At 40.8% G+C, this 18,075-nt stretch overlaps 1 protein-coding gene across 4 annotated transcripts in view; it reads left to right on the top strand.

Annotated features, from left to right (window-relative positions):
- The first annotated feature begins 1,500 nt into the window (after positions 1-1,500).
- Positions 1,501-18,075, top strand: part of Synd (protein kinase C and casein kinase substrate in neurons protein Synd) — a 162,023-nt gene continuing 145,448 nt past the window's right edge. For 3 of the 4 annotated variants that reach the window (XM_025303706.1, XM_025303707.1, XM_011150590.3), the window contains exon 1: positions 1,501-1,821. The gene's annotated coding sequence lies outside the window, so the exon portion shown is untranslated. Of the gene's footprint in view, positions 1,831-18,075 lie in introns of all 4 variants that reach the window. The other variant, XM_025303705.1, reaches the window with a different exon arrangement.

Below are 18,075 nucleotides of genomic sequence, written 5' to 3'. Positions count from 1 at the left end.
AATATGTCTCCATATGCATATTGCGACAAGCTGAGAAAACGTCGGCACGTGATGGAAAAGTAGATAGGCCGTGGACGCGCATGCGTGACAATTTCGGCGTAAGATAGGACGGCTGCGTTCCGATATTCACTGCCAGCACTGAAAATCTATAGGATAGGTCATACAAACTATGTATTTTCAATACTGGCAGCGAATATCGGAACGCAACCAATAGGCCTGTTCGTTTTGTCTGCTGAAGTAGTGCAATAAGTTAAAGTGAGACAAACATAGGTTTTCTCACTCTAACTTGTTGCACCAGTTCAGCAGTGCAAACAAAACGAACGGGCCTAAAGTGTTGCAAGTATCAGACGCCATTTTAGTTCCACAAATATGCGGTACTTTCAAAACTTACAAATTTGTATTTATATATTTTATAAATGAAGAAAGATAATTAAAACTTTTGGAAACACGCCGTGATCATGCGGATCGTGACGTCAGGGACGAGAAATAACATGCTAAAAATTCTTTTATATCATTATCAAATAAAAAAATATTTGAATGAAAGAACACATTAAATCGCTTGAGTATATTTATAAAATACTTCGGAAAGTATTTTTTTGCTTTGGAAAAGCCAATAAATAGTCATAACTTACTTAAAAATTAAATAAAAGAATGATAAAAAGATTATGCAACTTATATTGACTATTAAAAAGAAAGAATAGCTTTTTCGGAGCATTTCACGCAAATACGCTCAAGTGATCTGAAATATTTTTTATATAACTGTTTTTTTATTAGAAATATTACGCAAGAATTTTGAATATGCTTTTTCTCGTTTTAGACATGTCATTACTGACGACTTCCTCGATGAAGAACCAGAAATCTTAAAACTCTATGTTGTTAATCAGTTTCGTATTTTGAACATTTTATATTGTTTACATACATTTTCACTGTAACACTTCTGCTACTGTTAATAGCAGCTTTGGCTAAATTAGTACCTTCTTTTTATAAAAAAAAATGAATAGTGAAGTTTGCTAAATAATTTAATGTTTCATATGAACAAGACAATTTCTATTTCCTTCAAAATTGTTATCGTGAAAATACACCTGGAAAATTGATGTAATAATTAGAAATTACTGTAACACATAATGTTTAGCGCAATTATATCTCATTCGTTATACTTCACATATCAACTCCTCTTTCCCAAATAATTGGAAATCATTTTCTCCGTCTTTCCCTATTTTGCTTGCCAGTTGGCAATATCATCATTCTAACGTACGTATGTAACTCGCGTCTGAAGTCAGGCATCTCCGAGTCGAATCGGTGCTTACATTCCCTCGCGCTCAGAGCGAACGATTTAATGCCTCGACGACGACGCGCATTGGCGTATGCCGTTGGGTTGTCGCGGGCTCCGCGCGATCTCGCCAATAAGCGCGCAACGCGCGCTTCGTGAGCGGCCGCGTGCGCTCGGCTGTCCTCGGCGCTAAACCACGCCCAGCGCTGCGAGCCAGAGAGGGAAGTTGGTAATTCACTCGGCAGAGTAGCAATATGAGCGCTCACGGTACCGTACGCTGAGGAAACGCGTGAGCGACGTGACGAGATTCCATTGCTGTGAAATCGCGCGCTGTACGTGTCAGCGGGTCGCGCGACGTCGCGTGCTCCGTGAGTGTTAACACAGTGTCGTGTCTGGTTACGTCCCGCAACACGTGGATACGTGGATTTCTTGGTTAGTTCCCCGGATCTTCGGAGGGATACCACCACAGCCATCGGACCCGCCGCCGCCGCCGCTGCCACCGCTGCTGCCGCTGCTGCCGTTGCCGCCGTCGTGGCGAGGAATCACCGTCGGTGAGTAAGGCAGGTTAAGACGGCTGGAGCGAAAATCTGAGCGCGTCGTCGCCGGGGACAGGCGCGACGATTCGGCGGAATTCCGGCATCCCGGCACCACCGTCGAACGGGTCGTTCTTCGCGTGTCTTTGACAGACAAGGATCGTACCCCTCGAGGAACGCTGGCAGCCGCGAGAGAAGCGGCGGAATCCGCCGGGAATCGCGCGACGACGACTGACGTCCCGTCGGATTTGAATTCCCATGCTTGCGCGAGTACACGCACGCATGCGATATCAGATCCTTTGATTTCCGAGCTGGTGTGTCGTCCTTGGGCGAGGTTAAGGCGGATGATAGAACAGCTCGGAACAAGCGAGATGATACCTGAGGTTTGTCCTTCTTCGAAGAACTCTTCGCGCTGCACCGCTTTGCAGCAGTCCTCTCTTTCTCTCTCTCTCTCTCTCTCTCTCTCTCTCTCTCTCTCTCTCCCCCCCTCTCTTTCCCTCTCCCCCCTCTCTCTCTCTCTTTCTCTCTCTTTCAGCGAGCCTCGACTCCGTTGCTCCGCGGCTTCCAAAAGCGTGCATCAGTCAACTCCGAGAAAGAACGAGCCCATCAACAGCAGGCGAGCGCGCTCCGCGTCGATTCTCGTGGCGAGACCGGCGCGCTCCGCCGGAGGCGGTCGCGTCGGCCGTTGTTCTCACGACACTGTTCTCCACGGGCGATAATTAGTCGGCGGGATAATTAGCTCCTATTGCCGACGTCCATGCTCAATTCTCCCGGAGTGCGACGCTCTCAAGGACTCGGCGCGCGCGATCGCCGTCTAAGTAGGCGATTAGAGGTCGCTTAACCGGTCCGACCTTTCTCTCGGTTGGCGCGAGTCGCCGAGTCAGCCGGGGCGCGTCTTCGGCCAGCCGCCGCGCCGGCGAGTCGCGTCTGCAATCCAGTTGCAGACGTGAAACTGCGAGCCGGAGTCGGACCCGGTCCCCCGAGGAAGAGAGCCGCGCGCTCTTCCCCAAAGGCGTCGCGAGTTTTTAACAGGCGGAGCGAGTCGGTCGCGAGAAAGTTCCTGACCCTGAAGACGCGCCCGGCGGAATGCGGAAAACGAGGAATGCGGGGAAGGTCAATAGTTGCGCGGCCGTCGGATCGTTGGATCCAATATCGTAATCGAAGACCGCCGCACTCATCTGTTGCGCCCCCTCCCATTGGTATCCTGCCTCCTCCCCCCTCCCCTCCGTTCTGCCGCCGGGATCGGCCGCGCCGCGAGATTTATCGCTTCGCTCGTTCATTACGATAACTCGACAATGCACGTCGAATGCCCCGTCGACTCGCCGCCGCCGATTGCCGCCGTTTTTCTTTTCTCTTGTTTCTTTTGGTCTTTTTCCTTTTTTTTTTTAACGACGCGTTAATCACGCGGCTGTTATCAGGGCGGGCGGACCTCCGCGTGGAAAGCGATAAAAGTCAGGCCCGCATTCGGGTAACTCCCCTATCGATTGGCGTTAACTGTGGCTATCTGATCCCTAGATTCGGTTAGAGAAAAAGAGGGGGGGGGAGAGAGAGGGAGATAGAGAAAGCCGCTGCATTTGGTGAATGCAGAAGTTGTGTAAGGATCATTCGACTCCACTCGGATATATTCGCCGATTCTTCTTCTCGCCGCTAATTACCGCATAACCGCTGGCTACGTCGTCACGCTACACGCAGAAAACTGTTCGGTTGACGATTCAACTGAATGGCGGAACTGAATTCCAGTTACGACACCGAAACCTTCCGCTTCTTGATTGAAAATCCGGTTGTAACACAGCAGAAATTCCGTTAGATTTCTGTTGTTCCAGAAACAAATTCCGTCTCTTGAACCGAACATTAATAATGTTGTCGTGGATATAAGTTTCGTCCTTCACAAGGATAAATGGAGCGTCCTTGTGTACGTATGTGCAGAAGGAAAACACTCGTGCGACCGGATTGAAGATCGCATTACGGGCAATGTCATTCAACTTCTACGAACGAATCTTTTCGGTCGCGGGATTTCGTTTCTCTTTACATATGCAATACGAAGCGTGCTCCGAAAACAGTTTCGGAAACTTTGATGTTAGTTACAAGGTTGGTAAGCCTTGAACTAGCTGATCGCATTTGGACGTCTACAGCCATGCACTGTTTCTGTTCACAAACTTGACTTTAGCTATTTATTTTGTAATACCAAATAGAGAAGTGAATAAATTTGTTTACTTGTTTTCTTAATAACTGATCAGCTTGATCATTGTTATCTTGTTAGCTGTTAAATCAGTTGTGGAACGTATCTGAGTTAGTTTAACTCAACCTTGCAACTAACAAGCGGAGGACCAGTGGAAACGCGCTTTTGGAACGCGGTATTTGCTGCAATAATAGATAGTTCTTCATGTTCATATGTTAAGTTCATATTCATGTTAAGAATCTCAAACATTAATCTTTTATTTTTTTTATAGATTAAAAAAACTTGAAAATGTTGATGTCATCGGATAGATTAACCTTAACGCGCTTGGCAGCGCGATAGATTTCAAGGAAGGGAGAAAAAAGTTGAGCAGCAAAATGTTCCACGACCAGTAATTTTTATAAAAACTGACCTCTCCGCCGGTGCTCCTCAGGGCACATAAGTAGAGTTTCGATTAAGTACGCTATCACAAGAACTTCAACAGCACATTGGGCAGTAGATGCGGTAGTAATGAGGCGATATGGATTCGATACTACCTCTTGGAACATTTTCCGCTTAACTTTTTCCTCCTTTCCTTGAAATTTATTGGTCGATGACATCAACATTTTCAAGTTTATTTTTAGTTTGTAAAATAAATAAGAGGTTAATGTTTGGGATTCTTAACATATGGACATGAAGGACTATCTATTGCAGCAAATCGCATTCCAAAAGCACCTCTTGTTAGTTGTAAAGTTGGCTTAAACCAACTCATTTCCGTAATTGATCAGCTGATCAGTTACGAATGAATGTGCAACTAATCTTTTTGTATCAATCTGAATCAAACAAATAAGTCCAACAATAAATCTTCCAATTAACCCAACTCTAATAATTAAATTATTAAAATAAATTATCTCCCCATAAAAGATTATAATAATGCGCAATAATCCATATCTTCCTATTTTTAATAAAATAGCAGCTAAAATTATTGATCCATTTCCAACATTTTCATATTTTTTTATTTTAACCCTTTAACTGCTACGGTCGAGATAACTCAAGTGTGGAAAAAAATGGCGGCCTTGCTACGATCGAGTTTACTCGATTTAGACTTTCAATGTGTAATACCCATTTAATTTAGTTTGTAAAAAGCATTTGAATTGAGCGGGCATATAGTGCCATCTCTTATCATTATAAAATATTTTATAATTGTAAAAATAACTCAGCAAAGAGGGTCATACTGGTCATTTAATATCTCAGTAGTTAAAGGGTTAATTTGTAAAAGAAATAAGTGGGGTTTGATGCCAATGGTTCGGATTTTTAATATTGACATGAAGAACCATCTATTGCAGCGAACCGCATTTCCACTTTTGATCCTCCCCTTGTAAATAAAATCAAAACCAAAATTTCCGATTTCGGAACAGGCCTGTAGCACACCTTCTGCGGGAGTAGCCGAACAGTAATAAAATATAGTGCTGCGGCAACTATATTTTCAAGACGGAAAATTTCCTTCGAGCCAAAACAGTGGGCGGTTCTTCGATATGTGTAACAGAATTTTCCGTTATTGCAACAGAAAACTTCTAGTTGTCACTGCAGAATATTTTCACGCGTGGCATGCGTATCTATTTTACCAATTGAGCATCGCGGGAATACGCGTGTCTCTACCAGCTTTTGAAACTTGTGTATCTGTATTGTCGTGTGTAACCTAAGAGGAAAGAGAGAGGGAGAGAGAAAGCACAAAAGAGAATACTTTCCGAACGTCACGGTTCAAATAACTCACTCGTCGCATACGATTGGCTTGAAAATGATTAGACGCGGACCTCGAAATGTCATCCGGCACGATTATGATAACTTTGGTCTCTCGAAATATAAGTGATTTTCGGAGAAGTTTTTAACGAGAAATATGGAAAAAATAGTAAAAAAATTCTCCGACCAACAGCCATCAAAATAACAACTACAAACGGAAAACGGAGGAAAAAAAATTTCAGCTCATAAACAAGTATTAGGAATATACCTTTTAAATCTTCGCCCTACTAAATAGATGAGTCTACAATATATCACATAAAAATAACTGGTACTGAAAAGATTAACAAGGTCCTCAAGATAACGTGTGCTAAAAATCACAAACGGAGATATTAAAAATCCGCTTTTCAGAAATCGATAAAACACATTCTTGGCAGTTATAGATTATTTTATTTTACTTTTGCAAGCAGAACATAATTTTTTTACACAATATACATAAAAATATATGTGTGCCTTTACAGTTATTATCCTCATTAACAGTGACAAACATTGATTATAGAATTATTTTTTATTATTTTTCTCGTATAAATATTGATATTGATAATAAATTTTTCTGACTAGTTTTTCCATGCTCCTTGTTAAAAATGCATTCGAAAGCGACTTCCATTTCGGGGGGCCAAAGTTATCGCAATCTCCCCTATCATCTTCGTTCGCAATTGCCACAGTCCTCTAATTGCTTTCACCTTCTCCCCCCCCCTCCTCCTCACAACTCGCTGTTTACCTGGCGCAAGGCGATTAACGTGATTTCCCGTTCCCCAAGGACTCGATGGTGTGCAGTTTCGCCGGTGCGCGCGCGGAACGGACAAAGTCAGGGAACTCCGGAGGAGCAAAGTCCTCGCAAACACGGCCGGTCGTTTGGATGTCGTAGAAATTGGCGGACCGCCAGGTTTCCGCATTTTCGCTCGCTTGCTCGCTCGTTCGCTCGCTCGCGAGTATCGCGTTTCCCCGCGTCGGCGTCCGCCCAGGCGTGAGCCTAATACGCGCGCGTACGTGTGTGGGTGGGTGGGTTGTGTGTGTGTGTGTGTGTGATTTGCTTCCGCCCGCAGCGATATCTAAGCGCCACGTGTGCGCTCGGTCGAAGCCGCGGCAGGTTCGCGCGCGTATTTCATTCGACGTCCGCGCGACGTCGGGAATATGACATTGAAAGTCAACGAGGTGCGCGTTCGAGCCTTCCTCGTCGAGCCGTGATCGTCGGAGAGGCACGATGCACAGTTCGGCAAGGCGTTGCCTGCTTCGAGGATTTTCCGAGTTTACGTATCCACGCGTGTAGGGTAAGTCCGGGATAGATGGGCATGGTTTTTTTAAATGGAAATAACACATCTGTGTTATTATAATAAATAATCAACAGCATATTAACACACTCAGTGGAGGATAATGTTTAAGGTATGGAAGAATTTTGTGGGAATATTCATGGGATGCCAATAATAACGAAATATTAAAAATATTCTGTGAGGGATGGACGGTCAGATGTGTTAGGATTAAGTGGTATGTGAAGGGATAGTCGGGCTTGCCTGTAATAATGTAGAAATTTGTTTATCTTTATTTATTTTTTTAGTATTTTACATCCTCTTATTGATTATTAACCTTTTTATTAATCTTTTTATTAATCATTAATAAAATAAAACATTTCCACAAGTTTCTTATAGAAACCAAGGTTACCAACATTGGAGAGAAGGTTGAAAAGTGGCAACACAGAAAAAAGCCCTATGGGAAAATATTATTTATTGAAAAGAGAAAAGAGAAAGAAATCTATTCGGTATCTTTAAACGAAACAAGGAGCTGTTTAAAATGTACTGAAGTTTTTAACGTTAGGTACTCAGGGAAAAATGATAGTCGAATAGATATCGGGTCGACGTATTTTATACGTCTAAAGCATCTAGAAAACGTTGATCCGATGTCCATTGTTTGCTATTTCTCGCTGAATAGGCTGTCCATCTAATCCTGATAAAAATGAACTACAGTGGCGTGCAAAAGTTTCGAGCCATAGTGTCTTTTTAAGATACATGACAAAATATTGATTTGCTCTAAAAATTAATTATATAAAATAGTTGACATAACATTCTTACAAATAATAGTACAGTTACAAAATTTTGAAATTACATAGTTTCTAATTATTTAGTCATATGATATTTACATGTGTTCAAAAGTATTGAGCCGTATTCTTGTTGTAACTTTATGAGCCCGGTTTGTTTACGTTTCTTATGAAACTCCTTCGTAAATATTTGCTTTAACTAAGGTTCAATCTATTGTCTACCGCAATGCCGAAACATATAAGCCTTCAGTTATGCAAAGCCGTGATTAATCTTTCTCAATAAGGAAAGGTTTCTCACGAAATTGCTAATTATTTATTAATTGATAAAAGTACTGTAAATAGGATTATTGCTCAATATAAGTTGACGAACTCTCTAACTGATAAACCACAAAACGGTAGACTACAAAGCAAAACTACAAAGCGCGTCGATAAAATAATTAAAAGAAAGTCGATAGCAGATGTTAGAAAAACTGCCATGGATATTTCTCGAGAACTACGAGAAGAAAATCTTGCTGATATTAGTCGAAATACAATATTTCGACGTCTAAAGGAAGTAGACCTTTTAGGACGTGCTGGTGTAAAAAAACCATTAATTAGTGCAAAAAGTAAGAAAGCTCGATTAGATTTTCCATGGAAATTTGAACATTGGACTGAAGTTGATTGGCGAAAAGTACTTTTCTCTGACGAGTCAAAGTTTCAGTTATTCGGAAGCGACGGTAGAAAGTATATACGATGTCTAACAGGCACATATAACTCAAGATACCAAATTCCTACCGTAAAACATGGTGAAGGTAACGTGATGGTTTGGGGATCATTTTCTAATCATTTTATAATGGAGTTGGTCCATTGCTTGAGATCACGGGTACTATGGACGCTATAATGTATCGAGATATATTGACACAGCATATGCTGCCATATACAACTCGAAACATGCCACGTGGTTGGATTTTCCACCAAGATAACGATCCCAAACATTCATCAAAACTAATAAAAGAATTTTTCATGAAAAAAATGCGAAAAAAATGCGAGTTCTTGACTGGCCCTCGCAATCGCCGGACTTGAATCCTATTGAGCATTTGTGGCAAGAACTCAAACTACATACAGGAAATAAGAAACACTCCAATAAAGCTGAATTGTGGCAAGATTTGCAAATTCAATGGCAAAATTTACCTCAAGATCGCATTTCTAATTTAATAGCATCAATGCCTCGCTGTTCGGCTGCAGTGATTGCTTCTAAAGGCATGGCAACAAAGTATTAAGTTTAAAAAAATGTTGACAACATTTTCTGTTATTATTTTTCAATAATATATTTTTCTTATGCATAAGAAAACTTTTTGGCGCAATACTTTTGCACTGTTTGTAATAAGACATTGTGTAAAAATAAAATATTTAGAATTATTAAGAGTTTGTAAAGTTTATATAATTGTAGGACAAATAAATATATTTTGTTTATATATATGTGTAAAGTTTTTAGCGCTTATTATGAAATGAATATATAATAATAATTGTGTGGCTCAAAAGTTTTGCACGCCACTGTATCTATCCCGTTTGGAGAGTTTATGTAAAGATGCGTGTGAAACGTATGCGTATGAAACGTAGTTTTGGTGACGAATTTCGAGGTTAAGTATACAAATATGGCGTTTTTTTAGTCATTTAAGCCCAGGTCTAATGTTGTAACTCAAAATAAATTACATTCGCAAGGTATTTTTCTGACGTGTGAAACATTTTGGAGGTTAGGAGAATAGGAACATAAAATATTTATTAACTCACAATAACAGTGTTTTTGTGCATCAGGAAGAGACATATCTATTCGTGGTATATCCAACTCACAAGTGACCGATCAGCGCTGACCTAGCCTAGCATATATTAACAGAATTATAGCAATTAACTATCTATCCCGAACTTACCGTACTTCTACTTCTATCTAAAAACTTGCTCTTAACTACTAATTTTGCAATATCAGATGGAGAAATGAATATATTCTTTTTACTTATCTTCTTGATGAACGATTACGGAGATGATCAATTACGGAACATACCTGAGTTAGTTTAAGGTCCGCCAACCTTACAACTGAAACCCAAGCTGTCGAAACCGATTTCACGCACACATACACACATACACACGAAGCACTCGATGCGCGTAGCTGTATGCGCTCGAAATTGGACCGACGGTCGCGCCGATGTGGTCTCCTCGGATCAGCGGCAATCGCGGAATCTAATCTGACAAGGAACGACACGTGCCCCGCCGTCTGATCTGCTTAGAGGCCGACGGCCGAGATCAATGACTTTATTGGCGGGCGCAACGCAAAGACAAGAAACGGCTCGTAAAAGACGGTGCCGTAACCCCTAGTCTACATTCAGTGTTTAACCCCTTAAGCCCTATGTTTTAAGCTCTAAACCGTGACATACTTTCGTTTTAAAGTGTTTCTCGCGCTGCTCTAAGCCTCAAACCCTAAGCTTTAAGCGAGTTGGCCAACTCCTATCTTTTAAGACGTAGAGCTTGAGGCTAAGAGCAATATAATTTCTGTCAGCCAATGAAAGAAGTAAGTGGACATTTTAAAATTACTTCGCGAAACAGGTAACTTATAGTTTCTTATATATATGTTTGTAGACGTATACAATAAATTTTCAGTTTATTATTAATTTATTAGTTTAGTATTGATAGCAAATATCTGAACGTGTGACCACGATGTCAGACCTTGACGAAGAACAAAATATTGAAATTGACGATGAAGTTTTAATTTTTATTGTACAAGCAAATCCGTGTTTATATGCAAAGAATGACAAAACTTTTGTTATCTTGTGTAGCATCGACACCGACAATTGTCACTACGAAATATAACCCCTATTTGTTATGGCTTAAAACACATTGTAGACGGACTTGTCTTAAAAATATTTATTAAGACTTGAAGCAACGTTAAAGCTTAAAACAAAGACTAAGACTTAAATCACTGAATGTAGACCAGGGATAAAGCGCCGCTTGCGACGTTCTCTGGAAGCGTGACGCGTGACATAATAGAAAAGCTTGTATCGCTTCGCAGCCACGATACAAGTCATTCGTGATGATTTCTTATCGAGCGTCTGATAACGGATCGTGCGCGTGATTGCGATAACGGCTTCTGGAAATAACAATTGGGCTACCTGCGTTACGTCCGCGAGGCGACGCGGCGTTATCTGAGAGGGAGTTCGACTCGACTTGTTCGCCCGAAGTCGACTTGGAAGCTAGAGAAGAAGAAAGAGAGGCCGTAGCTGTGCAAAATCCGCTTGCGGCACTAATTTCCTATCATTTTCCTTTTAATTCGCGCTCCGGTATCATTTTCAATACGTCGCGAGGTAGTAAAGCTACTATTGCTTTCTTCGCGAAAATAGCTTGTCGGAAATTGCCGACTTTTGGCTAATTCCACACATTATCCCGAGCTGGTGCAAGTTCAGTGATGCATGTGGCACTTGGCTGTCAACTTATGTCAGACTTGTACAGGATGTTTGGTAATTCATGTAGCCGTAGCGAATGAAGGCAATATCTGGTCAATGGTTCGCAATAATTATCGAGTTATTATTAGGAATCTGAGCGCGCGACGAGATGGATGATTGGAGAATGATGAGCTTGCAACCACTTGGGCAAGAGCGCGGCCCGGTGATCCGGCAACCGTTGTCGGCGCGCAGCAAGAGGAGGGAAGGGCAATGCATCGCTATTCGGCTATGCGCTAGTCTTATTTCGCCGCTCCTGAGTCACTCATCTCGTCGCGCGCCGGTAAAGGTCCTTGCACAATGTCAGGCAACAGGCAGTAAGAACCGGCAACGGAAATAGGGAATAAGAAATTATCGTCACTGATGCATGATAATGCTGTGGCGATAACAACCATCCAATCGGAACCTTCGAGTTCCGCTCGGATGTGTCGGATGCTTCCTAGTATACTTAGTCGATCTAATCAAACATAACCCAAAAGTAACATAGTTCCAAGTTCTTCTATATTTTGGACTCATGCCGTGGATTAAATATTAATATGTTTTAAAACTTTTGTCGTGTGTGTGTATGTGTGAACAAAGTAAATTAATAATACATAAATATATATATATGTAAGGATAATAATGATGATGATGATGATATTTTTATTGACATCCTTCGTCATTAGTTATGAATGACGAAAACATAATATCATTTCTCTGTGCAATGCAAATAGTTGATCTAGCATTGTTAACATTGCAATTTATAAATTTAACCTTAACAATCCGAACGCTGCGATTAGTTGGCAACAGGCAATAGGAATAGAATTTCCGAACGTGACGGAAGTTCTGTGTCTGTTGCTTGTGCCATGGTTCATTCTGCATTGATACACGGTTTCTGCTATGTTGGAATTCTTTGGTCTTACTCCTTGTTTCTATTGTTCCTATTCCTATTGTCTGGCATTGTGCAAGGACCTTAACAGTTGCTGGATCAGCTGGGCCGCGCTGTAATCCGAGTGGTTGTAATGTTCCTCCAATCATTCATTTCGCCGTGCGCTCACTCGTCAGATTTCTATAATTAATAACTCGATAATAATGGCGAATATCGCAAAATGATATGGACATATGATATTACGTTTGTTTTGATCAGTTCTACGCCTCCATTGACTATAATTACATGTACCAAACACCCTGTACATAAGAAGCGTAAAAAATGCCATCAGTAAAAAACAAAATAATTGATGGAAGCGAAAATAAGACTTGTGAAATATTGTTCGCGTTGTCTAATGATGAACTTTGAAAATTATCTTCAGGAAAACTTGCGATACTCTTTGATGGTGCACCAAGTAAAATTGCTGTTGAATTGGCTATTATTCCAAATTTACAAATGTACTTTCAATCCCTTCAAATACCATTCTGCTGATCACTGCGCGATCACTGCAAATATGTTCCGTTTTCTGCTGACCGTTACTGGCGGTTTTGGGAGGACTAATATGCTGCTTTCAGCAGCAGTACTGTCAGCATTATTTCGGAACGCAGCAGGTGGCGTACACACCGAGCGCGAAAGGAACGCGGTATCGCGTGAGTGCGTGTTGAAAAAGATCGACGGCGACGTTATGCAGCGCTATTTTATTGACTAAACGCCGCCGGAGTCTGTAATCAATGACGCCTCACGTAATTGCACGCTGCTTCTCATGAGATACGTTTCGCCGACCGCCCGGCGAAGGCCAAGGTTTCCGATTGTTCGACGGAAATAACGGCGTCGTTTATCGCTTCGTAAGGCGGTATGAATCGAAATTGATACGACGTGATTACGACATTCCCGGCTATCGCGCGACACTTAGGAAACTATTTGGTTGATACAATTGAATTTCAGCCACGATAACCGAAACCTTCCGTTCCTCGGGAATCGATTGAAAATTCGATTGCAACATCAAAGAAATTTCGTTAGGAGATCTTTCTGTTGTCTTAAAAATATATTCGATCACCTGAATCGAACATTAATCCTTTGTGGACGCGTGTCTGCGGATGGTTGCGTAAACTTCTTTTAATCGTTTTGAACATGTGGTGACACATAAGGCTTCGGTTAATCGGAAACGGAAATCGGTTTCGGAAACTTTGGTTTTAGTTGGTAAGCCTTGAAATAACTTAAATACATTCCGTAATTGATCAGCTGATCACATTTGGATGGCACAGCCAATACTATTTCTGTTTACAAATCTGGTTTTAATTATTAATTTTGCAATATTAAGTAGAGAAATTTTATTAGATAGGTACAATATTAGGTAGATTTTTTATTGCTTATAATCTCAATAATTAATCGTCTGATCAATTACGGAACATATCTGAGTTAGTTTAAAACTTACCAATCTTACATAAAAAAACAAGTTTCCGAAATCAATTTCGGAACAGGCCTATAGTCACTCAAAGTTTCATAAAATCTACGCAGGCATGTAGCAATTTGTTCTGTGCTATGGCTTAGCATGACTTTTTTCGAAGGAACTAAAACTTCTCAGTTTACGAGTCTTATCTGCGTATTATATTTCCTATTCAGGAAATCTGTATCTTTACAGCATATTTTTTTATGGCCGCGTTAGTCTCATGTCGAATGTTCGAAACGAAACGTCGCTAGCATTCAGACTTTTTTCATATTTTTATAAATTACACATCAGTGCATTTTATTGTAATTATTGTAAAGTTTGCAAAGTTTATATAAATTTTTAAATAAAATTCTTATAATTTAGTTACAATGTAATAATTAAAAATTAATTACTGTCAAAATATAATTAGGATATAGAATTTAGAAAGTTAGATCTAGAAACTGACACAACAAAAGGTGGTTTTTCCCTTTACATATCATTCGCCATGATGAAATATGAAAAATGTAGAGATTGCTTCGTATGCTTAAATAGAAAAATGAAAGGTAGAAGAAAACAAAACACGATACTATTGTGATACATGTGAAAATAAATAGACCTGCATACAGGCGATTGTTTCGAGAAATATTACACAATACGGGATTATAAAGTAAAAAATTTACGTTGTTAAAAAATATTTTTGTTAAAATATTACTAACGCGTACTTTTGCAGAGTTTTTTTTACGTACAGTTAACTGTTGAACACTCGAACACAGGATGTTTTTATTACCTCCTATTATTAGGACGAGTGAATTTTTACTTATAATTTTTTAAATTATTTTTTTATTGTACATGAACTATAAATATTTATGAACATTATAAATTCTAGTAGGTGTGTAATGTGCTGCTACACTGAGAAAAAAGATTTTGTTGGGTTAACAAAACACCAGTGACCGCAACAAATAGTTTGTTAATGTGGAACGGTTGTAGTAACAAATGATTTGTTACTTATGATTTGTTGTTCTAATTAACAATTTCATAATGGGAACAAACGGTATTTGTTCGGTATTGTATTACAACGATATTGTTACGTTGAGCCAACAAGTCATACATTTTTTGTTTGTTGCAATATAGAAGATGAGCTAAGGTTAGAAATTGTATATAAGCAAATCAGTTGTATCAATTCTTCTTTATCAACGTGTAGTGTATAACAAAGTATTTGATAAAATCGTACATGTAATGCTGCACTAGCTTGTTTTTATCATAATTACTAAATAATTCAAATATAGCTCTATTACACCTAATCAAACATTGGTAGAGAAAAGTTAACAAAATAATAATTCTATGCGTTTTGCAGGAATTGGGGAAAAAAAGAACAACGCATTATTACATTAATCTTATTTTTAGCACGACACATTATATAAAATTAATAAACTATTAGATGAGGTTAAGTAAGGTTAAGAGGGACACATACAAAAACTCGTACTATAAACGTATTTTTATCAATAAAAAGATCTATAAAAGTAGGTTGTAGCTACAAGGGTAGTCTCAGAAATACCTGATCTAACAAAGAAAACACAAAAAATTTGGGAAAAAATATCTTTATTTCTCTATATAGTCTCCTTTTAGCTCAATACACTTTTCCTAGCGATGTTCAATAGCTTCGATACCCTGTTTATAGTGGGAATCGTCGAGCTCCTCAAAATAGCCATCAAGCCACCTTGGTCCATCGTTTTGACTGTTCCTTCGTCTCAGGTGTGAAATGATGGACCCATGTTTCATCCATGGTTATGAATCGACGCAAAAACTCGACTTTATTGCTGCGAAACTTCGCCAAATACTCGATTAAAACATCCTCACGACGCTGGTTTTGTTCCAACCCATCCTGCGCACAGCTTTCTCATGTCCAAATTTTCAGTCAATATGCGATGTACAGCACTTTTCTAAATGCCTACCATGTCTGCTAACTCGCGCACTTTCAGTCGACGGTCATCCAATACCATTTTGTGGATTTTCTTCACCATTTCTCGCGTGGTCACCTCATTTCAGTCGACCACTGCGATGTTTGTCTTGGCAGCTTGTACGGCCTCGTTTAAACTCTGCCACCCAATATTTTACTGTTGTAAACGAAGGAACAGACTTCCCCAGGAGTAGAATCTAGCTCTGCTTTGATATTGGTTGGACTGAGGCCTTTCGAATGAAAGTATTGTATCACATAACGATGACCAATTTTTTCCATGTTTACAAATTCACTGAGAGCGTTCACTATTGATGGCTGCCAAACAAATCTAAACAACGTAGCGTCGTCAAACTTCAAACTTAAGCTTTATAAGGTTGGTACTTTCTACCATAGTCATTGCCTTTCAAACAACAACCGCTATCTATAGGTCAGATCAGGTACTTCTGGGACTACCCTCGTATTTGAAGAAGCTTATGAATCATTTTTTAAAATATGCTTTTATCTATACATGAGAGTTCAGAAAATGGAAGAGTCACGTACATGTATGTATTACGCTATTACGATGTTGCTATTCTTTTGACTAAAAGTTGTACATCCGACAAACATATATGATTTGCATCTCCAATGATGCATATTTTTTAAAATTGCAAATAACGAAAAATGATTTGTTGCGGTAACCGTTCGATTTGTTCCCCGTGCAATTATCAAACAGCAAACGTTCAGTTGTGTGACAACAGAGATCTTTTTCTCAATATGTTTAATGATAACAGTTAAAAGTTATCATGGGGTGAATTTTTATCCAGCCTAGTGTTTAAGGGTTAACTTTATTTTTATTATAACAAGATTTTCAAGCGTCCTTTGAAGATTTCGAATTTGAAGAAATTTGAAGGAAGATACAAACGATTCTCTTTCGAAGGCATTGGCCGTTTTGCGATATCTTATGCTTGTTTGTTGGCTATTTTTCGCCCTGCTCCTATCTTTTTGTCCTTCGAAGTAGAAATGAAACAAAAAGTGGTAGAAACAGGTACAAACCAAGTACAATCGAACCGTATTGCGAATTATTTTTTTTTGATCAAGTTGCTTGCCAGGCACACATCGGTGTTCGAATTTCCGTCTCGATTGTGTCCCGAATGTGAAATTTCGATTTCAACATGTTTCAACTTTTAATCACGCGTATTTTTATTCCGTCACTTGACATTCTCGTTTTCATCCGGTATTTTTCAAGTGGTCGAACTCGCGAGGATTCAGGACGTATTTTGTGCCAACTTGACGCTCAAGGTAGATTCGCGGAAACATAAACTTGGAAAATCCTCAGAACAAGCAACGTTTCGCCGAAGTATGCACTTTTCCGCCCGACGACTGAGTGAAATTTGCAGCTGGGCGTTTCTCGAAGGTGAGTCGACTCCGAGTTGCTCGGAGAAGCCGCGGACGAGAAGTCATCGAGGGGAAAACCCGCCGCATTCCGACAGAGATACACGATCTGATGAAACTCCCCTCTCCCTTCCCTCCTACCCCTACGTCGCTGTACTTAGCATAAGCGTTTTTATCGTCGATATCGACTCGCTCGCGAATCCACCTGTTGAGGATAACAACTTTCGCCATTACGAATGCACGTTCTGTAGCAGTCGCCCGCGCGCCGGATGAGGGACGCCATAAAGTTTTCCAGTGATGCGTGCATTCCGCGACGGCGGCACTTCCTGCGAATGTAACGGGAATGGAAAGTCACGCGCTGCCACGCGTAGACCACGGCAGGATTCCGTCGCGTTGCGTTCGGCGAGGATCCGTGGTCGTTCGGCCGATGGCGACGGCGTGATGCGAGCGCGAATGGAAAAATCTCGCAGGATTCCGCTGACGCGGACGCGCTAAGCCCGCGCTATTTCCCGCTCCCGTCGGCTCTCGCGTGCACCTGCCCACGTCGCGCATTAAATCTCGGAAAGGACGTTACGTGGGCAATGTGGAGCGCGCCGCCGCGGTGAATGGAGCGAGCGAGCGCGGCCGGCTGAAGTGCTGCTGCTGAGCATAAACAACGTCCGCCGACGTGTAAACTACGTGTAATCTGTCTTTTTGCACGTAATCCGCGCAGCCGGATAACGAGAGTTACCCCATGGATGCACGTACGTGCGTGTGTGCGTGATTTCCCATATCTCGTTATTCCAGACTGGAACTTCGGCGTGTTACATCTTGCGGTGCAGGATGATTGAAGTACCACGCCAACATCCCTCGTCAGCGGGATATTTTTCCGGGAAATATTCAACGCGTTAGGATACGCTCGATTTATTCGAGACACTCGAAGGTAGCGCGGGAAAGAATTATCTTGCATAAATATCCGCTAATAAATTTTCATGTCGCGGAGTCAGAAAGATATCCGAGCAGACTATTTATTAGGTGTTGCAATATGTAAATGTGTACTTTGCTGCGAAAGTCGATCCCAGTTACGCGACAGGCACAGAGCATTTATGTTGTATTTGTTCGATAAAAATTCGCCCCGAGCGCTTCGTCGCTCGCATACGCGCGACCAAACGCACCGC

Source organism: Harpegnathos saltator, unplaced genomic scaffold (assembly GCF_003227715.2).
Source record: "Harpegnathos saltator strain DR-91 unplaced genomic scaffold, Hsal_v8.6 scaffold562, whole genome shotgun sequence".
Taxonomy (NCBI): Eukaryota; Metazoa; Arthropoda; class Insecta; order Hymenoptera; family Formicidae; genus Harpegnathos; species Harpegnathos saltator.
Note: the sequence above shows the minus strand (reverse complement) of the source record. Positions and strands in the feature narration are given on the sequence as shown.